The sequence below is a fragment of the Anser brachyrhynchus genome (assembly GCF_964034855.1).
Source record: "Anser brachyrhynchus genome assembly, chromosome: 12".
NCBI classification, from domain to species: domain Eukaryota; kingdom Metazoa; phylum Chordata; class Aves; order Anseriformes; family Anatidae; genus Anser; species Anser brachyrhynchus.
This window is the reverse complement of record NC_137707.1, coordinates 4,804,565-4,816,908: the sequence shown is the minus strand read 5'-3', so window position 1 is coordinate 4,816,908 and position 12,344 is coordinate 4,804,565. Positions and strand designations below refer to the sequence as shown.

At 40.7% G+C, this 12,344-nt stretch overlaps 1 long non-coding RNA gene across 1 annotated transcript in view; it reads right to left on the bottom strand.

Moving 5' to 3' along the window:
- The window catches only part of LOC308176331, a 94,228-nt gene that overhangs the window by 51,660 nt on the left and 30,224 nt on the right, over positions 1 to 12,344 (bottom strand). Inside the window, exons 3-4 of the long non-coding RNA XR_013938233.1 lie at positions 11,578 to 11,678; positions 4,033 to 11,377 (exon numbers count right to left, since the gene is read on the bottom strand). This is a non-coding gene — a long non-coding RNA (uncharacterized lncRNA). The remainder of the gene's footprint in view (positions 1 to 4,032; positions 11,378 to 11,577; positions 11,679 to 12,344) is intronic.

Here is a 12,344-nt window from a genome sequence, read left to right as displayed (position 1 = left end):
CAACAAGTGGGTGCTCCTCTCTTCCCCCAGGGGAACAACTCCCATTTCTGGGTGCTGCCTTCTAGTTAGGGCTCACACACACAGGATCTCAAAAAAAGCCACACTGTCCCACCCAAGTGGTCACCGATCCTTTGCTGGACTTTGGAAAATTTGAATATAAAATTTCACTTCATTCTCTCTCCTCTGCTGACATGTTGGGTGGGGAGAAACACCTGACTTCTTTTAGCAGGGGTTTAAGGAGTAAAGCTAGAGGATGTATTTTTATTCAGTTCTATGTAAGGGGCTGGACGGGCACTGTGTGGTCTAACGACAGTTCATTATTTACTTGTGGTGGTAGCAGAGCCAGCATCCAAGGAAAGACTGAAACAGCCAGTGTGACAAAGCAGACAGAAAAATAAAGCCCCAAACTGCTGGAAGCTACCATCAATTCAACCCTTATTGGAACTGGAAGAAAAGGCATAGAGGGCACATGCCCAGCCAACCTATTTTGTCACGAAGGAGATAGTCAGTGGCAACAGGTAAAGGAAAACACTACCACGAATTGGGATGTAGGCAGCTCTGTTCACCTGCTCACACAAGACTGATCTCTAAGCTGTGGATATTGTAACGACCAAACTATGAATCTTCAAACTCAAGGTTAATTCACATTTTCTGTAATGGATGGGAAAAGCTGGAAATCCATCAAACCTACAAATAGGAAGAAAATGTTTCTGAAAGCAAATGTCTCGAGAAAGTACTAGGTATTAAATGAAATGCAGGCATGACAAATGCTGTGGGCCCTCAAGATTCAAGTATGCTCTCTTTCCAGGGTTATCCAAAGAAAAAGATGAAAATAGCTGAGATGTGTTAGAAGTGAGGTTATGGCAGCTGCCCTGTAACAGGAGCTTCTGAAAGGCTCCAGTCACAGCGATGCCTCTATCACATAATAACTAAAGGGAGAAAACTTCAGCATTTAACAGTACAGAGCATACAGCCTGAGGTAGCCAGGAAGTGCAGTTATGAGCCCAAGTACTGAACAAGACAGATTTTTAAATGATCTTCAGAGTCATTAAGTCCTTATTTTCCTAGTGGCAGATGATCTCATCTTTCAATTCCTTTTGCAAGCATAAAACAGCTGTATTTAGGTGTTGGCACTCAGGTTGTAACCCCAGAGATCTATAGAAACATGACAAATCTGGTATGTATGTATATTCCTTATGTCCAGGGCTGAAAGAATACTTTTTAGTCCAAGGTGGAAAACTCCAGGAGAAAAAACTCTATAAAAAGCCACAAAGACCTATCTGAAGGGGAAAGAAGACATTTGCCTTGACAATGATTCATTTTTAATTGTTTTGTGTGATTTCAATGGACACAAACTGATTAGGGAAAGAGACAATTTGCAAAGTACTCCTGGTTAGTAGCAGCATCCACTTCACATTTTAATCTGTAAAATGCTTCTCATAATATCCTGTAATGGCTTTCCCCTCTCAGTAATGTAGCGGGCAGTTGCCCACGTAAATCCCGCACGAGATAGGTGACCCCTTTATGACACAGCACATACACCAGATGAGAGAGATCCTGCTTCGCTCATAAAACCAATCATTCTCCCCTAATAGTCTACAATTTGCAGCTATCATAAAAACACCCTAACCATATTTAGTAGGCAGCGGCACAATTCTGAGCTTGAAGGTTGAAGACCTGCACACATCCATCCCTGTAGCCGGACTGCTAACAGAAGTCAGTAATTCACAGCAAACTACCACCAAATGGCACTGAAAAATAAGAAGCCCTAGCGTGAGAGCAGGGGCCTCCTGGATCTTGCAGAGTTATGTGCCACCAGCCTGCGCAGCACTGGGGGATGTCGATAAACTCTGCAGACACAATACCCAGGGGTATCAGCACGAGCATTTTCTTTCTGCAATAGCCAGTGAGGTCTGTAATGCAGAATATAACTTTCCAGCCAACTCAACATCTCACCACCTTCTTCTCCAAGGCAAGCCATACTGATGACATCTTCCTTATCATCGATAAAAATGATGTACGGCAGATTGCAGAGTTATTCAACAAACAATTTCCAAAGATCACCTTTACTACAGCATATAAAACAGATCTAGGACTCCCCTTCCAGGATGTCAGAATTTTATGAAGCATCAACACTACACTTGCAGCTACCTGGTATGAAAAGAACAGCGCTTTGGGTAGATATACAGTGTTTTGCTTGCCTCAGCACATTCCCATGACCGCACAAGAAGGTTGCCTTGATGGGGCTTGTGATTAAAAGCACCATGGAGGTGACGCAAGACATGGAAAATCATTTGCAAAATGCACCTGGAAAGAGCTGAGCAGATATTGCTTCCTACCTGCCCAAGCCTAAAGACCACCCTCAATGTGAATGGCCCGACCAATCACCACAAATGCAGATAAGCTCTACTATTGATGTGCCTTCTCCTAATTAACGTTGTTGAAACTGAAAAGATGGCCTTACGAATTGATTATGCAAATCCCCCAAACGGGTAGAAGTTTTTGCCAACAAGACTGAGCATCACGGAATGATTATTTCTGCCATCAGTCAAAGCACTTAAGAAGGTGGCTTGCCATGATCCCAGCAGCAGCGAGGGCAAGCTTGGAGCTAAGCACATGCTTAGAGCTAAGCCCAGGCTGTTAAAGGCATTTCTCTGAATCAAGGACTGAATCTCTTCACGCGGATGCAGTGTTTATTTCTAATTGTAGAGATTAGTCACGAAGAGTCAAAAGACATACCCAAAACACATTCGTTACCCTGCTGCTCTGGAGAGGAAATATTTTTCCCATCATAGCACCACACACCCATCCTCGATTTTCCTATCAGCACCTCCCCTCCCATAGTTATGTTTTCAAATCCAGGGACATCATCATTTTTCAGGAACAGGCCCTTGAGCAAAGATGAAATGAAAGCAAAATTACCAACACAGCACTGACCAAGCACGCTAAATCCTACTCTACCTGGAAGAAACAACTGCCTTTGGGTGATTTCTGTAACCTGCAATTTACATCTTATTTGGAAATGGTAAATACAAGAAAGTTAATGCAAAGGAATCAACACTGGATTAAAAAATAGGGTACCATAACAGTTACCTTCTGCATTTTAGAGTGCAGGTAGTAGGATATACTGCATGGAAAAAAAGGTAAATGGATTTGCATTTAAGTTTCATCACTTTTAAGGTCCCCAGTATCCAAGCCTCCCTTTAAAAGAGCCCTTGTGGACAATAAACTCTTTTAGAAAATACACAGCAAAGAAGCAGCGTCTAATAAACAGACATAAAATTAGACTGCTGTAATGTTTCAGCTGTTCGCTTCCTTTGATGCAGGCAGCTGGCAGCAAGACATTTGAAAAGACAGAAGAACAAGTAACTTCTAATAGATAAATATATATATTTTCCAACATATATATATTTTAAACACTTATAAATTCACTCACACACACACGTACTAACAGGATAAATTTACAGGGCAAACAGAAGTGAACAGTCACCAATGTAGACACTGAGCTACCATTAAGCATTTAAAATAATTACAGCTTTTTAACCATGGAAACAAGAATTTTACATGAATATTTTTGGTATCTTTTCCTTCAGAGCAAAAATTTCTCAGCCATTTGTGTCTGAGCGAAACCAGAATTTCGCTACTGGAAAATCAGGAGTGCTGTTATTTTACAAAAATGAGTGACAAATCCAGGGGCACGAAGGACCAGGAGTGCCTCTGAGACTTTGAAGACCACCACCAGCAGGACTTCAAAGCCCACCCTCCGTGCACGGGTGCCCTCCGCCTCTCACGGTGCAAGAACAAGGCTGGCAGCTTTTGCTCTGCAAAGCTGGGGCAAGGGTTTTCTGCTGGAGCTTTGCAACAAAACTGCATCCCCAAATTAACCCCCCCCACTGAAACGTCCCTGGAAAGCAAGTTCTGCTAACGCCTCAGTACATGATTCGACTTTGTATTTTGGTGTAAATTCACTGAATGGCAACCCTGTTTTCTTTTAGTCCCTTTATCCTTGAAAATGGTAGCTTTTGCCCTTACTGCTTTCACGTGAGGCCCTGGCCAGGCGTTCTTCACAGACTGACAAGATCTGTTCCCAGGTGGTGGTGGCAGCTGCCCTCTCCCTCTGCATGTTCCCTTTCTTATGCAGAATTGTGCTCCCAGGTACAAGTCCCCATGAAACTTCCTTCAAAGGGAAAAAATTGGATGGACAGCCCTGCACAACGAGTTTCTCAGTAAAATACTCACACAGGAATCAAAGGATATTAATTTTCCAGGAAAGACAATTTCCCATTGTAAGCGTTTCATTCAGCAAATTAAACTGACCTGTCTTTATGCAGTAGTGATCAACTAGTGAACCTCTGAAGAATAAAAAAAGCCTACCAAAAATAAACAAAAATAAATAAAACTACCAAAAAAATCATTGATTTTTTTTGCTTTAAAAACCAGCAGCTACCACAAGAAGCCAAGATTCCTGCTTTATGCAGTAGGTCTCTGGCCTTGCTTTTCTGCTGCCCCAGCACAGTGCTAGGGACCTGGACCACCCTGGCTTGCAGCTCAACTGCGGCCATGCAGCATGGGATGGGTGGCTTTCAGGGTAGTCCCCAGCAGTCTGTCTCCTCTGAGCTTTCCTGAAGCAGCAGGAGAAACTGTTCATTACTCAGCTCCGATATGCTGTAATTTCCTTCTGGATTTTATGTATTTATTTTCACAAGTGCAACCTGCCTTCCACGTCAGGCAGAAAAGTCCGTATGTTATCGGGCACCCCACTTGTGTCTGTCTGTATGCCTTATCTGGGTGCAAGCCCACCCCAGACAGTCTGGAATAGATGATCTTTTCTAGAAGAAAAAACATTTGGCTTGAATGCACGGTCAAACAGCTTTGTGGTTCTTTTTGCACCTGGACATATACAATATAAAAAAAACCTACATTGCCATGGATTGCCCCCTCTGAAACACTGCAGGCGTTTTTATCAGATGCATGCCATAAAGGTACAAGTCCTTGAGATGTTTCCTCATTTACAGGATCTATCATCTCTCCTTTTTGCACTTGCGTGATGAAAATAAAAATAAATCAGAGATATATTTTTTCCGTTGCCAAGACCGGTTTAGGATGCACAGGTGTGTAGTCAGAAGGAGGGGAAGACACGAATCAAAGTATGCACCACAGCTCCGCCAGGCAGAAGCAGCTTTGGTGCTTTGATTAGCAAGCCCTGCCCCAATACTTCCCCATCTCATGGGGCTGCTCGGAGCCCACAAAGGACCTCAGAGGCTTTAAGCAATGGTGATTATTGAATTGGCTGATCTTGATTACCAGCGGTATAATACAATATTGAAATTCCATTTTGAATTTCCTGGTTCTGAGACATGGTGTGCTTTAACGGTAAGACAAGCCTGAGGCATGAACTGAATACACACAAGCACACAAAATATCTGCAACTGTTATCAACAAGAATCACAACTATGAAAAAAAAATAAAAACTACATGACCAAAACAACTTCATAGCTTCTTATCTTTTTCCATTTGAAAAACATTCCTCTTATAGTGCCTAACACCTTACAGCTTTGCTTTAACATGAGCTATGGCTTAGGAGAGTGAAACACTGGGGGACAAGTTGCCCAGAGGATGCTAATGCCTCTGTGGATTTGGATGATGATCTGAGAAACCAGACAGCTCCATGGCAGGCGGGAGAGGGCTGCCCATGCCTGACCCATGAGTAGATTTTAGGACATTTCATATAGATCTGGGAGTTAGCCTAGACACCAGCTGCTCCTTCACTCACATTGAAAAGAAGAGCATTGCTGCTCCCTACAAGGAACCTGTGCTGCTCTGTATGTTCCTTGGGTGCAGCTGTAATGATTACCGCGTCCTTAGTCACATTATGCAGATACCCTGAGAGAGAAGGATGGAAAGAAAGCAGACAGAAAAACTGAGGAGTAAAGGGTAATGCTTTCAGATGGTTACAACTTCACTCTCTGATTGAAATTCCTGGAATTCTCAGTTGTTTCTTATCAAAGGGCTTAAAAAGAAAATTCTTCTTTTAATAAAAATAAATGAAGAAAAATTGATCTCTCATTTCCAAGAGATACAATGGAGATCACCTTGTAGTCTGGCAGCAGAATTACTATGATTTGCATTACCAAGGATGACTAAATGGAGTGTTAAATTATCTCAAAAAAAAAAAAAAAAAGAGAAGGGGGGGAGAGATGTAAATTGATATTCATGACATCAACAAGGTTAGAAAAGAAAAAAAGATAGTCCTTACATGTATTCTTGTACTATACAAGCATTAATCTTACATTCAATGGGCACTACACTACTCAAAACGGCATCTTGTACTTCTGCATGATACCTCTAGGAAATGGTTCACAATTATATACACTAGTGCTGAAACGCAACGCTGCAGCAATCAGTCTTGTCTATAAAAACATTAATTATTTCTGATAAATTCATTCTTTGGGCGCATTCTGAACACAAAGGAAGTTTAGCAAGCTGTGAATTTGATTTTGGAATAAATATGTTGCATTATAAAGTTTCTGGCATAGAAGGGGTATGGGAGGAGATGGGGTACTGCCTCTGGCACATGTGCACGGGAATGTCTCCAAAAATATTTGAGAAATATCTAAACCATTTAATTATTTTAAAATGTTTTACTGACAGTTCATTTAGATTTCACCATCATCCATATGTTTACCTATACATATATGTACATACATGGAATATTGCAGGAGTACATAGTGAAGTTTTGCTTTGACCACACCACACAAGATATTTCCTATACAGGTTATTTGCAGCTATGTGAGCATAAAGCTATATTTTGCCCCCACACATTTATTCTGTGATTCTGAGATTATTAAGCTTGGATTTGCCCTGGGCTAGCATTGTCCCATAACTGGTAGTCAGCTCAGAACATGGGCAAAGGATCCATGGACCAGAAGTTTCTGTTGCATGCACCAAAGGGTCTTGGAAACATAGTAGAGGTCACACTTTAAAAAACATAAGATGAGTTTAATTGAGAAAAAAGGACAATAACCTCTGCTTAGTATTGCCCAACCTCTTCCATCAGCTTTAAGGATTTTATTTCAAGTCTTATGACAATTGAAGTGTGTTTCTTTTTTTTTTTTTTTTTTAAATGAAGTCCTTGCTCTTGGAGTCATGGGATTATAAGTTAAAATCCAGCCAATTTAGGATTTTATGACTGCATAGGAATCCAATTCCTGTTTGTAATTGTTCAGAGAAAACTGCTTAGAATTATATTAATGATATAATGTTAAACCTGTAATTTCTCCAGTCTTCTATGGCCCAAATGCAGTGTGGATTTCACCCGGAGCAATACAAATCCCTCCCCTCCCCAGCAGCACAAAACAGTTCATAGGCCAAATATCTCCACAGTCTGAGGTCTGTCCCTGCTGTCTTCTTTCATGGTGTATGAATGATTTTTCCTTAGTGTCAATTTTCACATTTTCCTGTTGGTCTTCCATTTTGTCAGCTTTCCAGCAACAGTACAGATCTGACAATATTCAAGATATTTTCCTCTCCGGTGTCCAACATTGAATGAAAAAGGGAAGCATGTTAGGATTAGGGAAAAAATATTAATGTTTGGTGAATATCACAAAAAAAAGGAAAAATGTTGTTGAACACTTTCCTGTTAGGTAAATAACATTGTCTACTTCTTTATATTCATTTTTGAAAAGAGAAGCTGCAAAGAAATGTTAAAACTTTGTTTATTTTAGAGTGGAATCAAAAATTCTTGGAGTGCTTGAAGGTGGCATCACTGAATTGTTTACTCTTCCTCCCTCTTCTTCATTCCCAGACTTACTGTATCTCAACAGAAATACAGCAAGCCCATTAAATCTACTGCTCACCTCACTGCCAAGAAATTTATTTATAAGAGCTGATTGAAAAATGTTTTCTATAATTCAGAATATCGGTGAAAAGATTTATTTCACCTCTTTATCCTCCAATATTTTTGTATAGCTGTTAATTATTCTATTTTATGTAGATGCTACCTTTAGGTTTGCAGATACACATTTATGAATAAAATATTTCACAGGCGAGATCATAGATTAGGGCTAACAAATGCAGTAGTTATTTTTTCATTTGTAGTAACACAGTGACCTTTTTTGCATTGCAAATTTCCTTGTATTTGGGTTGGGGTGAGGATATGAAATATGTAACATCAAATAAGGATATATAATATACTGAAAGTAGGTATCGGAGGAACAAGACATCTAGAATTCCCCTTGAATAGATTTAAATATTTTCAATGTCTTAGCGTCATACCACCCTAGTTTGGTTCCTAATGAAACTCAGGAAATTACCCTCTGATGTACTCAAATAACCTTTATATGATGGGTTTGATGGAAGCAACGTCTGACATAGCTTTACACCATTTATCATATGTCAGGAAGAGCATCATCTACTCCAGAGCCCTTTCATACCGGTAGGCATTAATGACAATCAGCCCAGAAAAGTTTTCAGCAGTGCAGTGCGGTTTGCAGGGAAATGTAAAATGCCATATTTAACAACGTGTCCATTAGCAGACCCCTAGATGAAAGCTAAATCAAACACCTGCATTCAGATCCTCCTAAACAGCATTTCCTGCTGTACTGACAAATAACACCTAGTTATTTTCCATGAGGAATGATATCTCTTTAGAGGAAATCTGTTGGAGAGAAATCAGTCCCAAATTCTCAAACACGTGAGGATGTCTCTGCACATTCTTGTCCTCAAATGTCTCCACAAAAGAAACTGCGTCTGCCTTCTGTCTCTATCATGGCAGAATAACAGCAGTGATTTAGAGAAGAGTAAACAGAAAGATGTAAGAAAGTGAAATTATTCCTTTGTTTCCGAGGAAGAAAAATGTTTGTCATGTCTCAAACAAAATACATTCTAATGTCTGGTCCCAAATATATTTACAATCAATTTCTATAGAATACTTGAGACCAGAAAGAGTCCACTTAGGCACCTCTGCATTATCTCATGTACTGTGTTCACAGTATTTTAGACCTATCACTTCTTTTTGAAGAATATTTCTCAGTCGACCTTCATCCTGAGAAAGGACTTTGAATTTCAACCTTCATTTCACCTAGTTGCTTTTCACTCCAGTTTTTATGCTGCCCCCCACCCTCAACCTTCCTGATCTGTGTTTAATTCCAGTTTTTGGTGCTACCCACAGATAACTGATGCTTAGGCAATTATCTAGCCAAACATCCGTGCAGCCAACATGTAGTCAATTATTTTAATATTGTCTTCTAAATGAATCACTCTAATCATTCTGTCTGCCTACCTCTGAAGCCAAATTAACTTGTCAACGTCTTTTGTATCTTAAAGGTCAATTTTAGAAAGGTCTCAGCAATGGCCCAAAATCTACTTCCATTGAAATCAATGGCAAAGCTCCCAGGATCCTCACTGGAAGCAGGTTTTGGCAAGTACGGTGTGTTTATGAGAATTCCAGCCTTCAGGACAAAGTGTCCTAAATATTTTAATGGTGGCCTCTTTTGTGGCTTTAGAAAATCATCTACCTGTGATGGGACTTGATGCACCTGCGCAAACAGCACTAAACAGGGCTGGCTTTTCTGTGCTCCCACTCTGCATGGCAATATCATACTTTCTGTGATTGCCTGAGGCCATTCCTACTTTCTAAGTCCCCTTTTCCCCCATGCTGTTTATTTACTTCTCAGATTATTTATTTTGTGATTGTTTTAACTGCATACAATGAAGACCAGAATTTTACCTTGTTGTCCAAGCTTCTTCCTCCCCCATTTCTATTTACCATTTATTCTATTTTCCACAGTGATGCAAACCTTCATGATTTAGCAAAACCTTGCATTAATCTGCTGTTTACCCCATCTTCCAGTTCATTAAACAGAACAATGCTTAACACCAATCCCCAAAGTACTTCTAATGAATCTCCCTCTCCAAACTGATACACCACTGTTTGTCCTTCAGCCAGCATGGACTCCATGTGATCATGCTTTCAGCCAGCTTCCTTTGCTCATCTTTTCCAAGTAGGATTTTGAGAGGCTCTGGAGTCAGCCTGTTATAAAATGTAGATGGATTGTAAGTACTGCTTTTCCTCTAATGACCAGTTTTGTAATTTTAATAAAGAGCCAATCAAGCTAACAATGGTTTGGCAAATGTCCTCTCTGAGGGATCCAGATTTCAACCTTGGGTGCACAAGCCTGGAAGAACAGATCTACACACAGAAAGCAAAGTGTTCATTTCAGCCACCTATTACCTTTCATGACGTATTTTTCAGCAACAAAATCAGGATTTTGTTAATTTAGGACACCCAAATGAATATGTTGTGCTATTTACTAGGACCAAGAAAGGAGATCTTGCCCAACGATAATCTTAAGAAATTACTTAAAAGCCTCAATTAAATACAGGGAATACTTATCCCACTATATTACTTATGTGCATCTGCTCAGCAGTGTCCTCACTGCCTCTGATGGGGCCACTATGGGGCAAACACGGCCTGAGGCAGCCCTATACCTTGCACCATGGTCATCTCTATCATGGAGGACAGCAACAGTGCTTGACTCTGCCCCTGACCTTGACTCCGTAGTTAAGAGCTGCATCTTGTGCTTCTCCACAAGCTGTTTGCTGTAGTTAAAGCTCTGGAAGATCCATCTCTCATCCAGCACCAGTAATTTGCTCCTTCAGCATGGCTTCCCAATTTTTCTGATAAACTCCTTAGAGTACCTTTCGTAATCTGTGGTCAACTGCATTTGTCAACCAGCAGATACCTGATCTGAGAAACTCCTCTCCTACACTTGAGAGCACAGTAACCCCTGTTTCCATTTTCTCCAGAGCAGCTCCATGAATATTTCATCCTCACACTGCTGTAAATACCAGGAAACCTATGGGGCTGTACTGCAAAATGTAGCTGACAAAATTTAAATCAATGTGTTGAACAAGCCAGAAGTAGCTTGCTTTCAAAGAACTGGAACAACCAGTAAGCAAAGAATAGAAATACCACATTGATTAAAAATAAATAAAATTTTCATCTTTTTTCATCTTCATTATATGTAATCCAAGCACAATAATCAGCCATTTAATTTCTTTTAAAAAGCACCACCAACCCCACCACACACAGAGAAAATGCAGGCGATATATTCTTTAACGTATTTTTCCTGAACTGACCATGACCTCACTAGGTGTATATTTCTCTCTATTTGACATTATCACAGAGTGAAAGATTAGTTTTACCTTGCACATAAGACTTAAAAAGAGTAAGTCATTGATCTTGGTTTTCATTTCTGCCACAAAGGGAACGCACAGGCATTTTTTCTTCCACAAATACGGATTTGGGTAAAAGCCAGCTGTACTTCCTTGGTAATATACACCACCAGTTTGTGTGACTGGCAACTGATGCTCCAGCCTATGAAACAGGAGAGCAGTGGCATTTGTCATGACATGTCTTTGACATTTTCCACAGCAAGGGGCAGATAATATCAAACTCTTGCTCATACATTCAACTTCCTGGGGAGAAACAGACTTCAAAAAATAAACACAAGAAAAAATAGACTGTTCGACACTTGTCCTAAATGCTGCAAGGAAAAGAAGTGTTTATAAATGTACCACACTGCAGGAACAGAGTTTATCTTTGATTTGCCCTCGTCAGCTCCTGTTTGTGTAATGACGCACCATCCTCTGCTAGGGTAAGACTTGGCCCCAGGGTCCTGGTGGAGCAAAGAAGAGATGTGGGTTTAAGCCCTTCAAGAGAAACCTCCATCAGAATCTCTGCAGTGAGAACGACACTACATTTTAAAGCTTTAATATATCTCCTATTGACAATGAAAAGAAACATCAGCAGAAGCAAAGCTGAGCACCCCATGCGGTTCATCTGTTAGTAACTCCCCATGCACCAAATCCCCCAGCAACTGGAAGAGCCACAGGGTCCACCATAACCTTTTTAAGCATCCCCCAATCCATGGGGCTGCACAACGACTGCAAGCTGTGCTGCAGAGAGCCTCTGCTAGGGAAATGTTGTGACATAGTACAGACATACAATTCCTAAAAATACTTCGAATCCCCACCAAACGCAGCTATCAGCCTGGGCAACACCCCATGCTCCAGCCACTCAGGTGGACACGCAGCATTCTGTATTAAATGTTTGTGATGTCGACTTGTTTAACCAAGCAGTGGTTGGATTGCAAATGCATCTTTAAGCTGCAGTTCCTGCTGCTGAGGGAAGTGAGCCAAATGCTGGGAATGCCAACGGCAGCGCTCAGCATGCCTTGGGTCAGGTTCACCGACGCAGCAGGATCTGTCTGGTTCTCTCTTGGTCATTTAAATAGTTGCTATTTCTTGCCTTTCCAAAAACATGACACTTTAAAGCAATTATA